This window comes from Canis lupus, chromosome 3 (genome assembly GCF_048164855.1).
Source record: "Canis lupus baileyi chromosome 3, mCanLup2.hap1, whole genome shotgun sequence".
Lineage (NCBI taxonomy): Eukaryota > Metazoa > Chordata > Mammalia > Carnivora > Canidae > Canis > Canis lupus.
This window is the reverse complement of record NC_132840.1, coordinates 69,082,591-69,102,651: the sequence shown is the minus strand read 5'-3', so window position 1 is coordinate 69,102,651 and position 20,061 is coordinate 69,082,591. Positions and strand designations below refer to the sequence as shown.

The 20,061-nt window shown below is 44.4% G+C and overlaps 1 protein-coding gene across 14 annotated transcripts in view; it reads right to left on the bottom strand.

Annotated features, from left to right (window-relative positions):
- The window catches only part of NCAM1 (neural cell adhesion molecule 1), a 294,892-nt gene that overhangs the window by 127,372 nt on the left and 147,459 nt on the right, over window positions 1-20,061 (bottom strand). The window lies entirely within an intron of this gene.

Sequence of the window (20,061 nt, the reverse complement as noted above, 5' to 3'; positions counted from 1 at the left end):
CCGCCCAGCACCTCCTCTCCGTGTACGGACTACTGCAACAGAATGAGCATCTTTCACATCTGATTTCATAACTAGTCCTCAGCTCACATCGTATCACATCCAGGAGATGGTATATGTTACCAGGAAAACCACTGCAACCATGTGTTACAAGAGGCAACCATCCCAGGGTGGGGGTGATGGGGACTGTGGGCGAATATGTGCCTCCACAGCCTTCCCTGACTTTATAGAAAAAGGAAACAGGGGAGAGAATTTAATCCCTGCTGGATTACAGGGTAGGAGATATGTACCTGACGATACTAAGCTTCAGATGAATGTTCAGTCCGAGGAGTCACTGATGCTAGAAGGCTTGGCTCTGCTAAAAATTTAATACTATAAGAGACAGTGAGAATTCACTGGAAGTGGGGTTAGCAGAACTCATTCAAAAAGATAAGTATCAAAAAGATACGGTGGCACATTTATACACCCATGTTCATGGCAGTGCTATTCATATAGCGAAGAAGTGAAAGAAATCCAATCAATAGATGAACAGATAATCAAAATATCTGCTGTCCATCAACAGATAAAATAGATAATCAAAATGTGGGATACAGATAATAGATACACAATGGAATATAATTCAGTCTTAAAGAGAGAAGAAGTCCTGCCCAATGCTACAACATGGCTGAACCTTGAGAATATTATGCTGAGTCAAACAAGCCAGTAACGAAAAGACAAGGACGGTGTGTGAGTCCACTTACATGACGTGTCTAGGGTAGTCAAAGTCATAAAAATAGAGAGTAGAACAGTAGTTGTCAAGGGCTGGGGAGAGGCGGAAAGGGGAAGCTATTGTTTAATGGGTGCATAAGTTTCCATTTTGCAAGATGGAGATTGGTTGCACGGCAATGTCAATGTACTTACTGAATCTACACTTCAAAATGATTAGGGTGGTAAGTGTTAGGTTATGTGGTTTTAACCACAATAAACAAAATTTATAGAGAGATAGATGATAGATAGATAGATAGATAGATAGATAGATAGATAGATAGATAGACAGAGTTTTGCAGCTGTAAAACTCTAAGTTTTCCCACTGGCAGAGAACGCAAAAAAGTCTCTCCCCTATCATCCCTCAAGGTTAATAAAACCCCAATAAACTGAACTCATGGTTGGTTGGATTAATTTTGCTTCAAAGTGTGAAGACACAGTAACATTAACACTCCTCTCACCACCTTTTCACTTAATATTCCAGTCTTTATAGAGCTTAGCTGTGAACTGCCTATGGACTGCGCCCCTGTTTGTGAGCCATGGACAAAAGCCCAAAAAGACTACACACACACACACATACGTGCCTTGCTCAACACCAGGCCCCAGGAAAGATGAACTCAGGGAGCCAAACACTGATTCTAGAATGGAGGGCCTCATAATCAATCATTTCTTTAAAAAAAAAAATTTCCATGATCAAAACATCAGTTGCAGCTGCTTCAGCAAATTAACACTGTTTGCAATTCCTTACCTTTTTGTGTTGATGTGAAAGAGGTGAAGGAATTTCATGGCAACAGGACACAGTGGCACATCACCAGGTTGGGAAGCAAAGCAATAAAGAAAAGGAAAGAGAAAACTGTTAGTTTACGTCCTTGGGAAAAAAAAGGTATGCTCATGCTATTGTGTGCATGAAGAACACAGCAACAACACAACACAGAGATATTTTGAAACAGTGACACACTCCATAACCGCTACCTCTCCTGCCATCATAATTAGAAACCCATTGCTTCTGGCACAAAGAACAAAGAGAAAAAACTCTTCAGCATCTTCCCAAGGACTTCCTCCCTGAGCCTGGCTTTTCCTAGGCAGTTGATTCTGTTACTAACCACCCAAGGGATGTGATCCTTCCCTCTACACTACAGGACTTTGGGGCTACTAGGCACAGATTTCTCTCCTTGCAACATCTTCTCCTGAACCCAAGAAGAGAACTCTGCTTTCTAAAACCTCTATTTACCCCACACTGGCACCAACACTTGTATACTCCCAACATTACTATGATTGGGAAGTGATTGGAAAATATTCAGGACACGTGGCCCCCACACAAGAAGCCTCCAGTGCTTCAGGTGTGGAAGGCAGCCCGATAGGCATAGGGCAGCCCTCTACAGAGTGGGTCAGGATGATGGTCTCTCTCATCCCTGGGATAGCTGTGCTATCCCATACCCCGCCGTGAAAGGGACAGTAGTGTGCCCTCCCTAGCAGAGCCTAAAGCCACCCCTCACGCATGTACATGCACATGCATACACATGGTCATATGCCTAATCCAAAACTCATCTGCACTCTCGAGCTGTGTGGCTGAGCCTAGGGACAGTAAACTGTGCTCAGTGCTAACCTGGGAAGAAATACACCGTACAATGGCAGGAGAGACAGAGAAGCCTTTCCGCCCTCGGGGATTAAGGAACACACATCACCTAGCGCTAAGACAGAACTAAACCAATATGATTTGGGAAAAATCATCTTTTTCTTGTTAAAAAAGGCAAATTCTCACAGCCTGGCTCAAAATTTAGGTCAGAGTCTCCTGAGAAAACTTTTTTTTTTTTTTTTTTACATATTTTACAGACATTATTTCATTGCCTATTGTTAGCTATCTGAGGTGAACTCTGCACAGAATATGCTTACAGTTTGGTTGACCTTTTATTTTGGGGAAAGTGCAAGAGGACCATGATTGATGGGCCTTGCTGCACGCTAGCCTGACGCCTCTTCCGGCCAGCTGAACCAATGTCCACCAGACAGCCTACGGGACTCGTGGAAGATTCCAGCAGATATGCATTTCCTCTCTCCTGCAGCACCTTGTGCCCCTTCTCATCAGAACAGTATCTAGCACAGGAGGACACACAGCTCTCTGTCGAGCCAATGACCTGGCTGACCTGGTTCCAGATGGATCTGGAGCTCGTGGTTGTGTCAGAGCTTAGTAACGGTCCTCCAGGCCCACTTCCCATTCCTTCTGGGCATGAGGCTAGGCTGCACTTCTCAGTTGCCCTCAGAGTAAGCCATGGCTATACGGCTGGGTTCTAGCCAACAGACTGTGGGTGGAAGTGATCTGTGCCACTTCCAAGGCCATCAAACCACCTGTTCAGCCCTCTACTCTCCCTCCCATCCCCTTCTGCTGGACACCCAGTGTCCACGGCCAGGAGAGCAGAGTGCCATCATCCTGGGGCCCCCAATGACTGTGTGGAGCACAGCTTCCCTTGCCCAGCAACTGAAGCTTCTGAGCACGAGAAATAAATTTCTGCACCAGCCTTGCTGATGGAGATGTAGAAGTTCATTTAATACATATAATATGTGTGACACTGGAATCGATGCTGTAGGGGAAGCCTGGCCTTACGATGTAGAAGTCCTATCTTCAATTGCTTACAAACTACTACTAAAGGCAGAGCAGAAGGATCAGAGGTATCATAACATAACGAGAGCACAATGATGTCACAAAGATGCCCAAGACCCAAACGGAATTCAGCTTATTGTTTGAATCCAATTGGTTCTTCAAACCCAGGTGCTAATTTGCCAACACCTCTGTTCCCTGGAGCCCCCAGTTCTGGTTGCCCTGTCCGATGTATTTCCCCCATAATATGTATCACTTTGCACCACGCTACTGAATTGACTCTGATGTATCTGCCAAGCTTCACTAAGGCCGGGCTTCCTGTTTTTTTCTCCCTTAAACCCCAGAACCTCACTCACGGCTCTTACAAGTAGATGCAGAATAAATATTCATCAAACAAATGAAAACCACTCCCAGTTTCTAAATAGTGAAGCTGACAATAAACAATCACTGTGCTCTTAAAAACCTTCTTCAGCTCCACAGGAACATCCCAGTGTCTTTAGACTCTCTCACGACAGTCACTGGAGCCTCCCAGCCTGCTCACAGACAGGAAAGACAGAGCGAGGCTACAAACTGGTGGGACCCTTGAGTGTCAAACACAAGATACTGGTATTCAGAAGGTCTAGCAAGCAGAAGCTGTGTTTCACACAGCTATCTTGTTATTTGAATTAGTAATGGCACAACCAGGAGAGTGACCTTTAGTCACCTACATGTCCAGAGGGCTATTAGAGCTATTAGTGCCATTAAAAATATGGCAATAACATAAAAAAGGCAAGAATGTATGCCTTGCAGAAAATGCATGTGCTAATACAACAAAACCTGGAGCTACCAGGAGCATTATGCTAAATCCCTGGCCTATTTACTTAGCTGGCAAAGGGCTGAAAAGAACCCTAGGGACAGAATGAATTTCGGCTCTTCACCCCGGCTACCTAATAACATCTTCTTTATTCCAGATGCCCACGATATCGTGCGGGCTCATAAGGAATCTCAAAACCCACATTCCTGCCTCTCTCCTAGCAATCTCGGTGCCAGGTATTTATTTTACATTCTGTGCTCCTACGGCATGCATGGGGAAAACCTGATTTTAAGGAGTTCCTCCAGATTCACGCTGTATTTAATCACCCAATGAAACGAACAGGACGTGGCCTCGCGGACTCCCACGCCCATCTCGCAGCTGTGACTGAGCGGGCATTTCAGGGAGCCAGTGATCGATGCTCACGCGTCTCACTCACTGTCACTGGCACATAGAATACAGACCCTTGTCTACACAGTGCCCAGGAAACAAACCAAAAAAGAATCTCATTATAGTGACGACGAAGCCAACAGATCTGTACGGTGCCAGCCCTACATGCACAAAGAATCACACAGAAACCAATCTGCCAGGACAAGAGTTTAATTTCCAAACGCAAAACTTGGCCCCAAGATACCACACTAAGAATAGATTTTTATTGAAAGTATCTTCATGGGTCAAAGGGGGTTCTCTTTGGGAAGTGAGAGGCCCTCCGGTTCAGCAGAACTCAAAGGGGAAGGATGTCATTTGAGGTGGAGTCCTGCGCTGAGATTTAGTCTAATGGGAAAACAAATTGAGTCCCTCAAACTGCATGGCTCCCAGACAGAGAACTGGTTGAAGGATCGTGACCCTCCTTTCTGCTGTCCATCATCTCCCTTGAGGTTTAATTTTTAATAAATTGAGTGTGTGTGAGTACTGGAGTGCACGTGAGGGAATGCATGACTATCAACCTTCCAGTTGCTGGCTGCATGGGGCCAGTGGTCACGGACTACAAGCCCTGCGTTACGGACCCTCATTCTCCACTCACTCCTTCCTCTTTGGAGCCCATGCCGACTCTGCTGAAAAGAAGCCTTACTAAAACAGGGGATACAAAGACAATTTTTTGGCTTGTAAGGCCAGGCAGCAGAGAGCAAATCATCTCTAAGAATAAAGCAGTCCAAGGGAGTCCATGCCCTCCGCAGAGGACAGAGGATAAAAGGCATTGGCCCAGAAAGGGAAAAAGCAGAGGTCTCTGTCACTGTTTTCATGATGGGGTGTATCACCTCATATTGTGACTTTTCTTCTCACACAAACGTCTTTCTCACTAGGCTGTGAATGCTCTGTGGGAAGGGACCGTTTATCCCTGACTCTTGTATCCAAAGCTCCTGGGGAAGAATCTATGTGCAAGAGATGTTCATATACCTTATTACACTGGTTGAAACTCATGGGTTGCTTTTATTCCCATTTCACAGAAGAACAGATTGAGGTACGGAGGTCAGAAGTTGCTTTGCCCAAGCTCACAGAGCTAGTAAGTGACAGATGTGGGCTAAGCTAAGTCTGCCTGGTTCCCAATCCTTTCTGTTACGCCACTCTGCTCCTGCACGAAGAACTGTGTAATGAGCAGTTACCGAATAAATGGGCAATGCTGTGAGTACTAGATGCTGTTGGAAGCGGTGCCGATGCCGAAAGTTTGGGGTGAATGGTGCAGAGATTAAGCAATGGAGCAGAAAGCAGCTGAGCAAAGGTGCAAAACCATCCCAGTGACAGAGAGGCCACACTCCAGTGCCAGGCAGGTGGGGGGCATGCCATGGGGAGTCCATAGGAGACATGAGGGCCCGGCCACACCTGGTGTGATGAGCGCCGGGCATCCCCACCGAGATCACCTCTGCCCAGCCCTTTGTGACACAGGTACCTGGCACAAAGATGAAGCTACTTCGTATCCAAGAGCAAGGGTGCTGTAAATTCTAAACAATCAACAAACACCTGACCTGCTGAGATACCACCCATCGTTACATTGAGAGGTGCCCAAATCTTTCTCTCTGCTCTTCCGAAGTGATTGACGCTGCGGATCACCTGCTTGGTTTTTGTTATTGGGCACTAATCACTTAGCTTTTTATTATCATAATTACTTTTCCTCTGGGTGGAGATTGAATTACAACATGTCAATGCCTTGCAACTCTCACTATTGATATTTTTTATTTCCAGCCGCCTGTCACTACTTAACCGTTCCCAGTTTTGCTAAAAGCAATGGAATTTTTAAGACACTATCTTTAGAAGACACCTCCTGACTAAAAAGATGCTGTATTTATACTTGCATTATAATCTTCAGTCTCTTCTTTTCCCATGAGCAATTAGAACAGCAGCAACGCAGGCTTTGTCTCCAGTGGCTCCTGGAGGAAAAGACGAAGCACTTCTCTGCGCACGTGCCTCGCAGCTCCCCGTGGCACACACAGGTGGACACAGCGGTTTTGCTACAGCCCCGCTAAGTCCTATTTATTGCAGATTCCACTTATTATTCTAAGGCAGTAGAATTAGATTTGGGTAATAACAGAATTACCTGAAGAGCTTTCGTAAAAACGATTCCTAAACACCATCCCTGGAGATTCTGGGGTGAAGCCCTGGAATGTGTATTTAACGTTAAAGTATTCAGGTGAGTCTGTGGGGTATGACGGTCATGGAATAGAAAAAATGTGTAGTTCATACAGCCTTCAAAAAATCGCCACCTCCTTTGAGTTTGACACTGGTAGAAAGGTACTTAGCAGGCATCTAGCTTGCACCAGGTGCCTCCGGGGAGGGTAGGAGGGAGACATAGAGAGCACGCAGGGGGGAGGCTTTCTTCTCTAGAGGAGGGTACGCCTGGCCTGGTCACTGGCACTAAGAACTTTCTGACTGGTCTGGGGTAAGCTGCACACTGCGAGGAAGTGTGGTGGGTGCCCTGGGATACAGGACACGGTTGCAGGTGTGAGCTGTGGGGTAGATGAGGCTCTCCCTGGGGAATCTGTTTATCCCCTACACTGTGGGGGCAAATTTGCATTGTGTTTGCAGTGGGGGCTGCGTACTTGAGCAGCTTCTTATTTAGGAAATAACAACGATGGCTTCTTCGAGAGAAATTTTCATCTAAAATGCATTTCAGAAATACGTAAGAATGTAAGGGAGACAAGAGAAGCTCGATAACTTGTCAATTGCTTCACCTGAAAATACAATTATGAGAAAAATGGACTGCGGCGATACATAGATCTTTTTGTGTTAACTTAAAAACTAAGCCATAAAAGAGTAGGGTGATAAGCAGAGCGTAAAGAATATGGCTATAAACACATCTGAATTAGCTTCATGTGAGTGATGCTCACCCCATCTTCAGCTCTGACTTGGGGTGAAGGCAGCATCTTGTACTGGTGGGTTCAAATCTTGACCTCACCACTGGGATGAGCTGTCTGACCTTGAGGAAACCTTGAATAACCTGACCTCATATAAGCTCTCTCTTAAGAGTGGTGTAAACAGTAGAATTAATATTGGAAAGCACAGGGTTTGTCCCATGGCAGGCACTGGATACATGGAAGCAATTTACTGTTATTACTTGTTGTTTAAAGTTGTTTATGGAAGGAGAGACTCAGAAAGATTGAGGATCAAACTTTGCAATGGAGGACGAACCCTACCAGGCCTCACAGATTACTTCAATGTGCATTTTAACTTTGAAGGAGAGATTGGGCCATTTGAAGCTCTACTCCCACATCTACCTGGTGACCAGGCGGCTCACAGGCTGTCCATCTCTGCCTGACTCAGACAGCAGTTTTTTTTCCTTTTTTTTTTTTCCTTTTTAAAGAGAGACACAAAGAGAGAGGCAGAGACACAGGCAGAGAAAGAAGCAGGTTCCCTGTGGGGAGCCCGATGCAAGACTCAATCCCAGGACCCCGGGATCAAGCCCTGAGCCGAAGGCAGATGCTTGACCCCTGAGCCACCCAGGCGCCCCCAGATAGCAGTTTCTAGACCAAAGTGGCATAGATGGTTCTATCTGCTCAAACCCAGGGCAAAGGGCCACAATTTGGCCACCACCTCCGGCCATAGTCGCTGGTGTGATTTTGCTAAGGAAAATGAACACTTGATCCAGTTTAGTCCCGTCCATTAATAAAGATAGTTGAGACGTCCCTTGATTTGTTTACAACAATTTTTCCACTCTGGAATATGCTGTCATTTTTCAGCATGACATAGTGATGGGGATTAGGATTTTTAAGACGCTACAACAATCATTACAGATGAAATGTGGTCTATTAGAAGATAGGTGTAACAGTGAAAACCAGCCTTGCCTGGAATCTTCAGAGGACCCAGGGAAAGCTTGCTCTACTAGATTTCTCCTTCAAATATTGAACTAAGCACTTAGGCAACAAAGTCATCCATTCAGGGAAAAACATTACCAAAAAGTTATTACCCAATTAAGTGCTTCAGACATCTGAGGGTTGCATTCTGTTTTGCTCTAATCATATTACTTAAAATTTTATAAGTTGTCTGATTAGAAGGCTGATTTAATTAGAGCACTAATAGGAATGACAAATATTACATATGCTCATCTAGAACCTTTTTCAATTCTATTTGAGGTATCACAAGTGTGATGGCTCACGCCAGGCAGCCAGGCCTTTAATGACAGAAGGCCTTAAGCAATCCGTATGTACTTTTATGACACACACTAAATATACATTCAAAGCACCGCCGAGGAATTTCACAGAAGTGTCAATTCATGCTCTTTTGCCAGATTCCAAGTAATCCAGCTGTCAGTAAATGTACCTTATGCTGGACTTTAATGCTGCAGTGAAAGCCAGATGAACACTCACGGGAATAATAGGATTTTTTTTTTAATTTCAAGGTATTATATACCTTATCACTCTGGTGTCTTCAGGTAAGTGACTCTCCAAGGAAAGTTCTTCGAAAATAAATTACCATCTGAAGCTATACTGAAGAAATGCAATAAACCACTATCTCTCATATAGAATGAGCTTTAAGGAAGGAAGACTAAAAACAAATAAAGGATTTTGAAATGTCTTGTGGCTCTACAGTTTGCAATCTGAAGAACATACCACAACTGTGGTGCACAGACGGACACCTCGCCCCCGGTGAGCAGAAGACTCAGGGAAGAGGTGGGGGCTATTCCCTGAGCAGAAGAATGCTGAGTGCAGCTTGTGTGGCTGACCCATCCTGGTAACCAAGGAAGGAAAACCAAGGTTAGTGATGGTCCAGTGTTCTCCATTCTGAAGAGCACAAATGGCTGGGAAGAGACCCCTCCCTGGGAGGCTAGCCAACCTCACCCCCCACATGCCCATTCCCCATCCTCCCACAACCTAGAGAAGACAGAGGGAAAGAAAGGAGGGGGAGTCATTGCATCTTCCGCCTACCCAGTGAGAGCAGCGATGGCTTCTCCTTCCCTCCCTCTGGAATCACTCTCCTCTCTCTCTCCTTTAAAGACAGGGGAGGTGACTACCCAAGAGAATTCCTTTGGAAAGGCCTGTATGAAAGGGCGCCTGGCATCCTGGTCCCCAGCCAGGTGACTGCTAGGTCAGCAGATTTGCTGATCTCCTCTGAACCTACCCAAGCAGGTGAAAAGAGGATCAGAAGGAAATGGCAGGGCAAAGACGAGGTGGCAGTCACTTGGGGGAGGCAAGGATGTGAGAGCTGTCTGACAGGTCAAGTGGGCCCTAAGTCTCCCTACCAGGACCCTTGCAAGATAGTGGTCTCAGAGAAAGGGACCTCAGGAAAAAAGATGGTAGGTTATAGCATTAGGCGGCTAGATGGAGTAGCGCTGACACTGGACGTCCACACCAGGGAACCATGAAATGGAGAGCCCCTGAAAGGGGTTCTGCGGAACACTCCCTTGGGTAGGACAGGAGGACAGTATTGGAATGTCTGCTCCCGAATGGCAGGCACCCACGTTCAGCCAGGGATACCGGAGCCACACCTACAGAAAGAAGACTGCAGCCACGGCCTGTGATGTGAGGGACACCTGTTTCTCCCCTCGATCCCAAAATACAGTTAGAGATGGAGAATAAAATAGGGGAGGAAGAGGAACATGAAGGAGTCACCCTGCCTCTGCCCCACTCCAGGTCTCTGAAGCCCCAAGAGGGCAAGTGCTGGAGGGAAGGAGGAAAGGTGGGCTTACAAAAGATAAAGGACTGGGGCTTTAAACTGGATGATCCTGAGTTTACTTTTAAGTAATGAGAACAGGGATTCCACCAGAGATGTCCAATTTAGAAAATCTTTTCTGAGGTTCTACTCTGTGCCAGGTTCTATTTTAGGTACTAGGCTGACAATGACACCAGCGAACGTAACAGACAAGAGCCCTGTCCTTCCTGCTACTAGTAGGGGAAGGAGATTTAGCACAGCACACTTGACCACAGTGAGCAAGGGAAAGTAAAACCAGTGAACCTCTACCTGGTGCATGCCCGTCCATAAACCAGTTCCAACAACTTTCAAAGCAATTTCTGTGGGGAAGTTTTGTTTTCAGGAAAAACTATGCATTCTGCAAAAGCGCCCAGGGATGGAAGATTTACCCTATGGGGAGGCGAGGAGGGCTGATGGTAGACGTCATGACAAAATAATGTACGTGTATACAGAAACGGAAGGATCTCAGTGTTCTCGGGGAAGGCCATGTGGGGTGTCGCAGACTGAGACAGGCTATCATGATGATGGGTGTCTGACCCCATGTCTTCTGTGGGGAGGGGACTGGGAGGCAAACTGGTGACAGCCAGGAAACTATGGGCACTCAGGATCAGAAACAGACCAGAAGGACCCAGATAAGGATTTAAAATCTACTTTAAATTATACCACAGTGAGCACAGCTATGTGGGCCGAAGACTTCCTCTTAGAGGGCAAGTCACTCTTTACATAGGCCACATTCACGAACAACTCAAAAATCTTTGAAAAGGCACCCGAGGCCTCTTCTCTCCCTTCTCTTCCCTTTCTTTCCTGTCCCTTTCTAGCTTCTGAGTTGATTCAACCTTCCCCCGGGAAGGAGTCTGTTCCCCTAGAAACCAGGGGGTCACGTCTGAGAGATCTGGCAGGCGTGGGACTCATGGAGCCCGACAGAGACCAGGAGCCCCTGGGGGTCTTCAGGGCAGCGACTCTGAATCCCACAGTGGATTTGTCTTCCCCTTCTCCTTGCTGAAGCAGACGTGGCTGGTCTCCTCAAAAACCACCTTCTGAGGCAGAGTGTCTCTTCGTCTTATAAGATTAGTGTTTACTTCCTTCTCTGATGCCATCACAGTGCAGCTCCCTCTGGGCCAAGCTTTATGTCCTCAGGATAATAACACCGGCCTGAGGAGTGAGTTGGTACAGGGCATGATGACAGCAATGTCACAGGAGGCCTGCAGTGTTTCTAATGAGTTTTGTGTAATGGTTGATTATTACCCTGAATGAAGCTAAAGGTTGTCCACTAAGGCCTCAATTCTAGGCTGTTTGCAAGGCGCCGTGGTACAGATGACAGCAGTTCCTTGTAAACAGTTGAGTACTAAAAAAGAGAAGGATGTTTCTACCCTGAAACCTTCCAACTTTCCAAAATGAGTTCACTCCTAGCACTGCCTGCGGATAATGTCAGCCCACAGGGTGTTAATGGCCCGGAGAAGCTCCTCGGAGCAAACACAGGCTTAACACCACAAATTCTTCACCAGGGAAACCAAAGTGCCAGCATAGCTCAAAATCCTTCAATGTGGTTTTCTATAAAATGCCTTTTCTTAATAAGCCAGTAAATTTTCCAACCTGGCACGGTCAAGGCTGGCTAATTCTTTTAAGACGACTGAGAGAACATTCTAGATTGAATTCTTTTAGGAAACTGTGGGACCCAATTAAGTCCAGCAGCCAGAGTGCTCCATGCAAATCTTCATCCTCCAGTCATTTGGGCAGCAAACCTACTTTCCTTCTTCTTGTGTTCTAAGTGTTTTGTCATCATGAATTGAGAAAAATAATAAGATGACCCTGGTGAACGTGACTCCACACAGGGTACTGAGTTGTATGTCGATCTCTGGTGCTGACATTAATAAAATTCTGTTTATCTCTAATACATTAAAATAGTATTTTATAGGAAAATTTCAATGTGTGCCACAGAGAGGAGACATGCTGAACCCATTGACATTTAACTAACAGAATTTTTAATAGAATTGAGCTGGCCTAGGAAGGAAGAAAAATAGGAAAGAAATGCCAACCAGACGACTCCCCAGAGAATAATTCATTTGGGTTTTATGTGACATTAAATATCACTTCCTCCACCAAGGTTAGAGCCTGTATTAGTCTTACCAAAGCAAATTTTGCCCAACCAAAAACTCCATCACGGAGGACCCCTAGATGGGTCCCAGGGTCCAGGGCATTGATACCAGCCATTCTAACAAAAACAAGACCATTCAATGGGAGTGGAACCATTTTCCTCTTGACTGTGCAGATGATGGGAGGGCCTCCAGATCGCAAGTGCCCATGGCTTAGGAAACACCGTTTGGAGCCTCTGTCCTTTTGGCCGAGTCCAAGTGCTGGCTGAGTCACCTGGTCTGGCTGTCATCAGCTATTGCTCTGGACGGAGCCTCTCTGCTCTGACAGCAGGTGTCTGTGCACGGGGCACGTCCGGAGCCCCAAACCCAGTGGCTGCTCACTGAGGAGTATTTCACAGAGGAAGGAGAACTCTCTCCAACCCCACACGCAACCAGCATCTTCACAGGATCTTTTTTTCCCTCCCTTCTCTCTTGGTGGTACATTTCCTTGTTCCCTTCTCTCCCCACTCTCTTCTCCTATTTACCTGCCAACCTGTCTCCTCTTCTCTTTCCTCTTCTTCTTTTTTTTTTTTCTCTTTCCTCTTCTTTTGAAACTGGCCATAAAGAGATATCTTTGCCTTTGTCCAATGTTTTCACATTCTCCTCTTAATTTTAAGGAGATCTGAACGTCATATGTTTCTTTCTAAAAAAATTTTAAGAGGAACTAAGCTAAATTGATTTTCATTTGTGCTTTGTTAGCATGAGGTTTTTTGATATGCTCAACTCGCTTTAAATATAAAAATCTTTTTTTTCTTTTTTTAAATTTCTGGTTTTTTAACAGCCCACTTTCATTCTATATGATTCAAATGGACACTAAAATTCAGTAAGTAAGTCTCCAGGTTGGCTTATTGTTTTTTGTTTTCCTTGCAGACTCCTTTTACTTCCATAGATTCAAAAGTTGGGTGCTTCAGTTCTGGACTCAAATTCCCATTCGCCAGAACTTTTTTACTGATCACCTACATAAGGAAGAGGGCCGGGCACTGGGGATCCATCGTTCAACAAGACAATCAGCTTACCATCCAGAAGGGTAAGGAAGACAGTAAGGAAGTAAAGGGATAAATACATAAAATGATCAGATGATGTGTGTTACCAAGCAAATGATTTCCATGCTATGAGATCCTAAGCATCATCTCTGAGACACGTGATCAGAGAAGGCCTCTCCCCGGAGCTGATTTTGAAGAGAGCCTGCTGTGCAAAGAGGGGGGTGGGGATTGGTGGGGGGGAAGATTCAAACACAGAAGCTCTGAGGCGGGAGGAGCGTGGATTTTCTAGGATCTTGGAAAGAACGTATGTGTGACTAGGGCCCAGCAAAAGGGAAGAAAGTGACAGAGGACAAGGTTGTAGACACCAGGGACCATAGCTTGTAGGATGCTTCTGAGGAACTTGGATTATATTCTTTCTTTGTTTTTTTGTTTTTGTTTTGGATTATATTCTTAAGGATACTAAGAAGTCATGGAAAGGTTTAAAACAGGGCAATGGCATGATCTAATTTTTTTTAATAATAAATTTATTTTTTACTGGTGTTCAATTTGCCAACATACAGAATAACACCCAGTGCTCATCCCGTCAAGTGCCCCCCTCAGTGCCCGTCACCCATTCACCCCCACCCCCCGCCCTCTTCCCCTTCCACCACCCCTAGTTCGTTTCCCAGAGTTAGGAGTCTTTATGTTCTGTCTCCCTTTCTGATGGATAAAGAAGATGTGGTTTATGTATACAATGGAATATTACTCAGCCATTAAAAATGATCTAATTTTTAAGATACTTTTCACATCGATGTAGGAGGATTTTACTGACTTTTGACTCCAGGCCCGAAGCACTTTCCAGAGCATTTCCAAGACCAAATTACTAGTTACAGCCTCAAAACACACCTACATACTAAATCTACCCCCAAAGTGAACACCACTCGAAAGAAGATGGGTCAATATGTGCCTTTATGAACTCAGAAGAGTTGCGATGGCATATAACGAGCACAACTGTGAAATGACAGATCTACCTCGTTTCCAAAACTTAGGATTCGCAGCTTCCAGCTTGTACATGTCTGTTTCTGTTTCTGTTTTCTCTGTGGTTTCCTTAAAATTTACTAATGAGAATTTTATTATTTTTTAATTTATTTTTTTAGGATTTTATTTATTTGAGAGAGAGAGAGACAGAATGAGTGCATGAGCAGGGGGAGAGGCAGAGGGAGAAGGAGAAGCAAACTCTCCTTTGAGCAGGGAACCTGATGCGGGACTCGATCCCAGGACCCTAAGATCATGACTTGAGCCGAAGGCAAATACTTAACCGACTGAACCACCCAGGTGCGCCACTAATGAGAATTTTAAAATAATAAAATATGTGCAGTAGTTTCCCAAAATATTTCATTGAAGCAATAAAGCAGCTTAAAAAAACGCACACAACCCAAAGGAACACATTCTAAAAATGAGAAGCACATGAGGCATAAGTAGTGTCTAATGAGCACACGTGTAAGATCAGTGTGTCTATTGAATTTCAGGTGATAAGTAAGGAGGAGATGAAAACAAAGTGGATCTGCCTTGGGAAACAATCCGCAAGGTAAACCTCCCCTTCCTTGCCTTTCATCTGATTGAACCAATCACACATTTATGAGAAGTGCCTGCTCGTACGTGTTATGAATCACGCCATCCACCCCAACACGGATGTCATCCACCACTTTTCCTGCCACTGTGCCTTGATGCTAATGCTCCACCTCTGCCTGCCTGCCTGTCTGCTTCTTCTCTGTCAAGCTCAGCCTCCCCCCCGAGCCCTTGTCCCTCAGCAAGGGCTCTGGAGTGCAGCGGCCCAGTTGTTCTGAAAGCAACGAAGGCTGTAAATGAGGCCCTGGCAGCACACAGAACACATCGGGCTCAGCAAAAACTTTCTTCCTACACCCGAGAAAATCCATCTTGGCAAAGGCGGTGAGTGGTCTTCTCTGAGGCAGTTAAAAGGTGTACTTGTTAATTACATGAGCATCATTTGGGCTCATTTAGGTTTTTCATATACCCATTAGGGCTAAAATAACAGCCGAACAAAAAAGCAAGACTCCTCTCCAACGCTGACACAGCTGAAGAACAAATGCTTAAGAAATAAGATTAATGTCCTCTGAGAGCACAAAGGGAGTGAAAAGATTTAGCAACTTATTTTTAGATTCTAAGTACCTAGATACGAATGATAAAAAAGAAACCTCAAAGAAAGAAAGACTCAGTTGGGCAGATATGACAGTCTTCTTTGCAGTGGGCTATTTAAAGAATAACACTAAGTATCATTGTAACCTCATGATACCAAAATTGAAAATAACACATGATAATGCACTTTAAAAAATATCTTCTTACAATCATTGCTATTCATCACTCTTGGTCTAAGTAGCCAGGATCTGTGGATGTGGAACCAACAACAGCCTGAGATGTCTATTTATAATATTCTGTGTATGTAAAACCCTGTCGTCTTTCCCATCTCCATCAAAAAAATTATTAGACAATGTCACGTAGTTCACTGTGATGATAAAAAGATGCATAATTACTTGACTTTCATAGGTCAGCTTATTTGTATTCCATTCCGACTATAAAAGCTAAGAAGTCTCACACATTTATAACTGGTGTGAAACTTACCAGGATTTAGGTTGTTTTTGCCAATTTAAATTCTTATACACAATTTGGTTTTTTCCTTCAATACAGCTGGACAAAGTTTCTGAGGAAAAAATCATTATGTTTCATTACTCCCTGAAGCCTCAAATCCACAGAAAGAAATTTCTGGAAGGTCCCCAAAATTTTTGCAGCCATTTTGATTGGTTCCAAAGCAGAAAGGCTATTGAGACCTCTGAGGTGACAAGTAGATGGTCTGGGCTGGGGGCACTGTGGGAGGAGGGAAGGTGTAAGTTTGAAAGTGCAGGTACTGTACCCCAAGCAGAAAGCCAGGGGTAGAGGAGGGTTTTGTTCATCAGTAACAGTGTAACTTACCTGAAGGGAGGACATCACAGTTGTCAATCAGGTTTCCTAGAAACTGAAGATTCCTTATAAGGGAAAGGACTCTGAGTTGATAACAATTTAGATCTGAACACTGAATACATCTTGGGTTTTGCCTCTAGCGTATCAGCTTATTCCCTCAAGTTTTTGCTAGCCACCCAGTGGTTTCTGAGAGGACAACAAAATACAAAAAAAAAAAACAAAGAACAAAAATCCAAAACTGTTTGTAGAGAGCATTAGGAAAAACATACATTTATACTACTGCCCTAATTTTGTAACATTTTCTTGGCATGTGAAATATTGAAAACCAATCTGCGAAGAGAAACATATAATTTATATATTTTCCACTCATTCTCAAAAGGACTTGAGGCAGAAGACACAGACTCCATTTTACAGGGAGGGCCCGCTTGAACTCCCCACATACAGAAAATGTAATATGTATTCAGAGGAGGCATATTTTATATAAACACTTCTCCCTGAAATCTCACATTGTTTAAAAGGTTCTAATCAAAATACTAGATTTTAATCTGCTTTTTGGGCCCTTTCCCCAAAACACAATAGTACCTTTTCAAAAAAAAAAAAAAAAAAAAAAGGCCAGGAAACCCATAAAACAAGACCCTAAATGAAGAATTTAGGTGCATTGAAGGTGCATTGCCAAATGCGGGGAGAAGAGACGTGAACTGCCACGCGCTTGGGCAGCCTTGTCTGGGGTCAGCTTCCCCGGCATCTTCTGGAATAATATCTTTATCGATTGGTCTAGGTCTTTGAAATGAGCAGACAAACATCTGACAGGCTGAACCCAGAGGGAAAACCTGCCATTCTCTCCCTGCGTCAATAAGTTTAAATAACTCCAAGCTAAAATGATCACAATCACTTGATGCCAATGGAAGTTTTGTTTTGGACTCACTTGAAAATAGGTGCCAGCTGCCCCGGCCTGGCTCTGCCTGAAGGCACACCATAGCTGCTGGGCTGTCATCTCTGCCATTCGGTGGCTCTGCAGGGCTCTGAGAGGTTCCTGGGGGACAGGCTGCAGGCTGGGGCCCTGCTGGGGTCTATCAGCTGTCCCCCCCCACCCCATCACAGGGACACAGAGGGGCACAATTCCAGGGTAGTTGCATTGAATGGACAAAAGATATTTACCAAAAAAAAAAAAAAGTAACACTCAAGCAACACACAATTTTTAAGCATCTCCAAATAAAGCAGTGCTAAGTGCTACAAAGGAAGTGACTTCCTGTCAGAAAACACACCACCTAGAAGGGGAAGGGAATGATTCGATAGCAACCACATACAAGAAGATATTTATTATGCCTGGCAATGTTTCCAGAAGCTATCAATTCCCAGTGTGCCACTAGGTTACTGTGCTTGCATCAGAGACATGTCTTCCCGGGAATTAGAGAAGTCAGTTGAAACCTGGAAGAGTCACCTTTTATTGTCTCAGCAGTGTCACTCCTTTTAGAGAGAGATCCACGTGCTAAGCTGTACACTTAAATATGCAGGGACACAACGGGCCTGGTGCTCACGGGGAGGCTGCTTGAGTTTCTCTCTCTCCCCCCCTTTCACATGTTCTCTCTCTCTCGCTACACAACCATTGCAAAGATGGTCAGTTTTGTGATGAGATAGTGATGGGTAAGTGGTCTCTCTCCTCACTGCTAGCATGTCCTCAGGCTGTTTTCTCACATCCTGGCTGCCTCCACTCTTGCTCTTCATCCACTGGTTAGGTGGGCAGGACTTCTGAGCCCGAGCTCTGCCAGGTTTTTGTTCCTGTTCTTTGTTGTTGCTGTTATGTGTTTATGTATTTATGCATGCGTCTATGTATTTATCCCTAGCCTTATTGAGGTACAACTGACAAGTAATAAAATCTGTACGTAGCTAGGTTACGCAAGGCGATTTCTAAAAGGTGTACAAGGTAATGATTTCTTATACGTACGTACTATGTGCATGTTGTGAACTGATTACCATAATCAAGTGAATTTACATATCCATCGCCTCCTACATTTATGTAGACTGCAAGAAGCTTCTGCTCAGGAAAGGACACCATCGACAAAATGAAAAGGAAAATTACCGAGTAAAGTACTTGCAAACCACGGGCCTGCTCAGAGGCAAATAACTAACATATACAAGGGAAGTATACAACTCGATTGCACATGGGCACAGACACACAACCCACTTAAAAAATGGCCAAAGGATATGAATAAACACTTTTCCAAAGAAAATATACAAACAACTAACAGGTACATGAAAAGATGCTTGACATCACTCATCATCAGGGAACTGCAAATCAAACCCACCCTGAGATACCATCTCAGAATGGCTCTTCCCAAAAGGACCAGGGTAAATGCTGGGAAGGATCCGGAGAAGAGGGAATCCTCAGGCACCATTGGTGGGAGTTTAAATCGGTGCAGCCACCGTGGAAAACAGTATGAAGGTTCCTTGAGAAATTAAAAATCGAACTACCATGTTGCCATTTGTGTTAAACAGAAACTTGTTTCTCAACTAGTACCTGCAAATAAAACAGTATCCAGCCCTGAGTGTGTGTAACAGGGATCTTGTTTCTCTGTTCTTCTGCTCTCCTTTCTAGAACAATCTGGAAACTCATTTTGTTAGCTGGCTAGCTAACAAAATCCATTAGTCCTGATCTTCACTGTGTCCTTACAGAATCTAAGACATTCCTGGCCATCTTGGGAGTGAGGTGAGGGGCTATTTTCTTTCTTGATTCTCTGTGTGATGCTCAGAAACTATAAAAACCAAAGCTGATAGTTGGCCTTACGTTAACAGAGACTTGGGGATAAGCTCACACTTGCTATCAACTCCTTGCTTGCATATTTTGAGCCTTTTCCAGGAATGTGCAGGCAAAATATGTTGGTCCAACTTTCGGCTTTCCATTGATAATATAATAAAAATAAAGCTTTATTTGCATGGCACATATTTCCAAGCTGTTTCATATGTTTTACAATGAACACCTGGATTCAAGTAACTTTTGTTTGCACTTGCTCTGAATATACTTCCATCAGGTGGTGGGAGCTATGAACAAAATACCCGAGATAATGGCAACTCAGAAACTCAGAGAACATACAAAGTGGACCTTTGGCAGCTTTGCCCCAACCAATTCTCTCCCAGGATTACGCAGACCACATAGGGATCCTCTCTCCCTCTACAAATTTATTTTTTATGACTCTTGAATAATGCCCTAAGTTTATAACTATCTGCTATGTTCTGAATGTCTGGGCCTCCTCGACATTCATATATGATAAAATTCTCATCCCTGAGGTCATGACATTAGGAGGCGAGACCCCTAGGGAGATTTGGGTCATGAGTATAGAACTCTCAGCATAGGATTACTGCCCTTACACAAGAGACCCTGGAGATCTCCCTCACCCCTTCTGACCTGTGAGGTTCCAGTAAGAAGATGGCCCTTACCAGATACACACCTTGACCTTGGACTTCCCAGCTTTAAAAACTGTGAGAAATAAATGTTTATTGTTTAGAAGTCAGCCAGCCTCTGCTATTTGGTTACAACAGGCTGCACAGACTAGGAAGCTGTTTTTCCCAAATTTCTGACTTCCTTCACTCAAAACAGAGTCACTGGTGGGTTGGGTCCACCAAGTTCTGCAAGATTTTTCTCCTTCTTCTTCTTCTTCTTCTTCTTCTTCTTCTTCTTCTTCTTCTCCTTCTCCTTCTCCTTCTCCTCTCTTCTCCTCTCTTCTTCTTCTTCTTCTTCTTCTTCTTCCT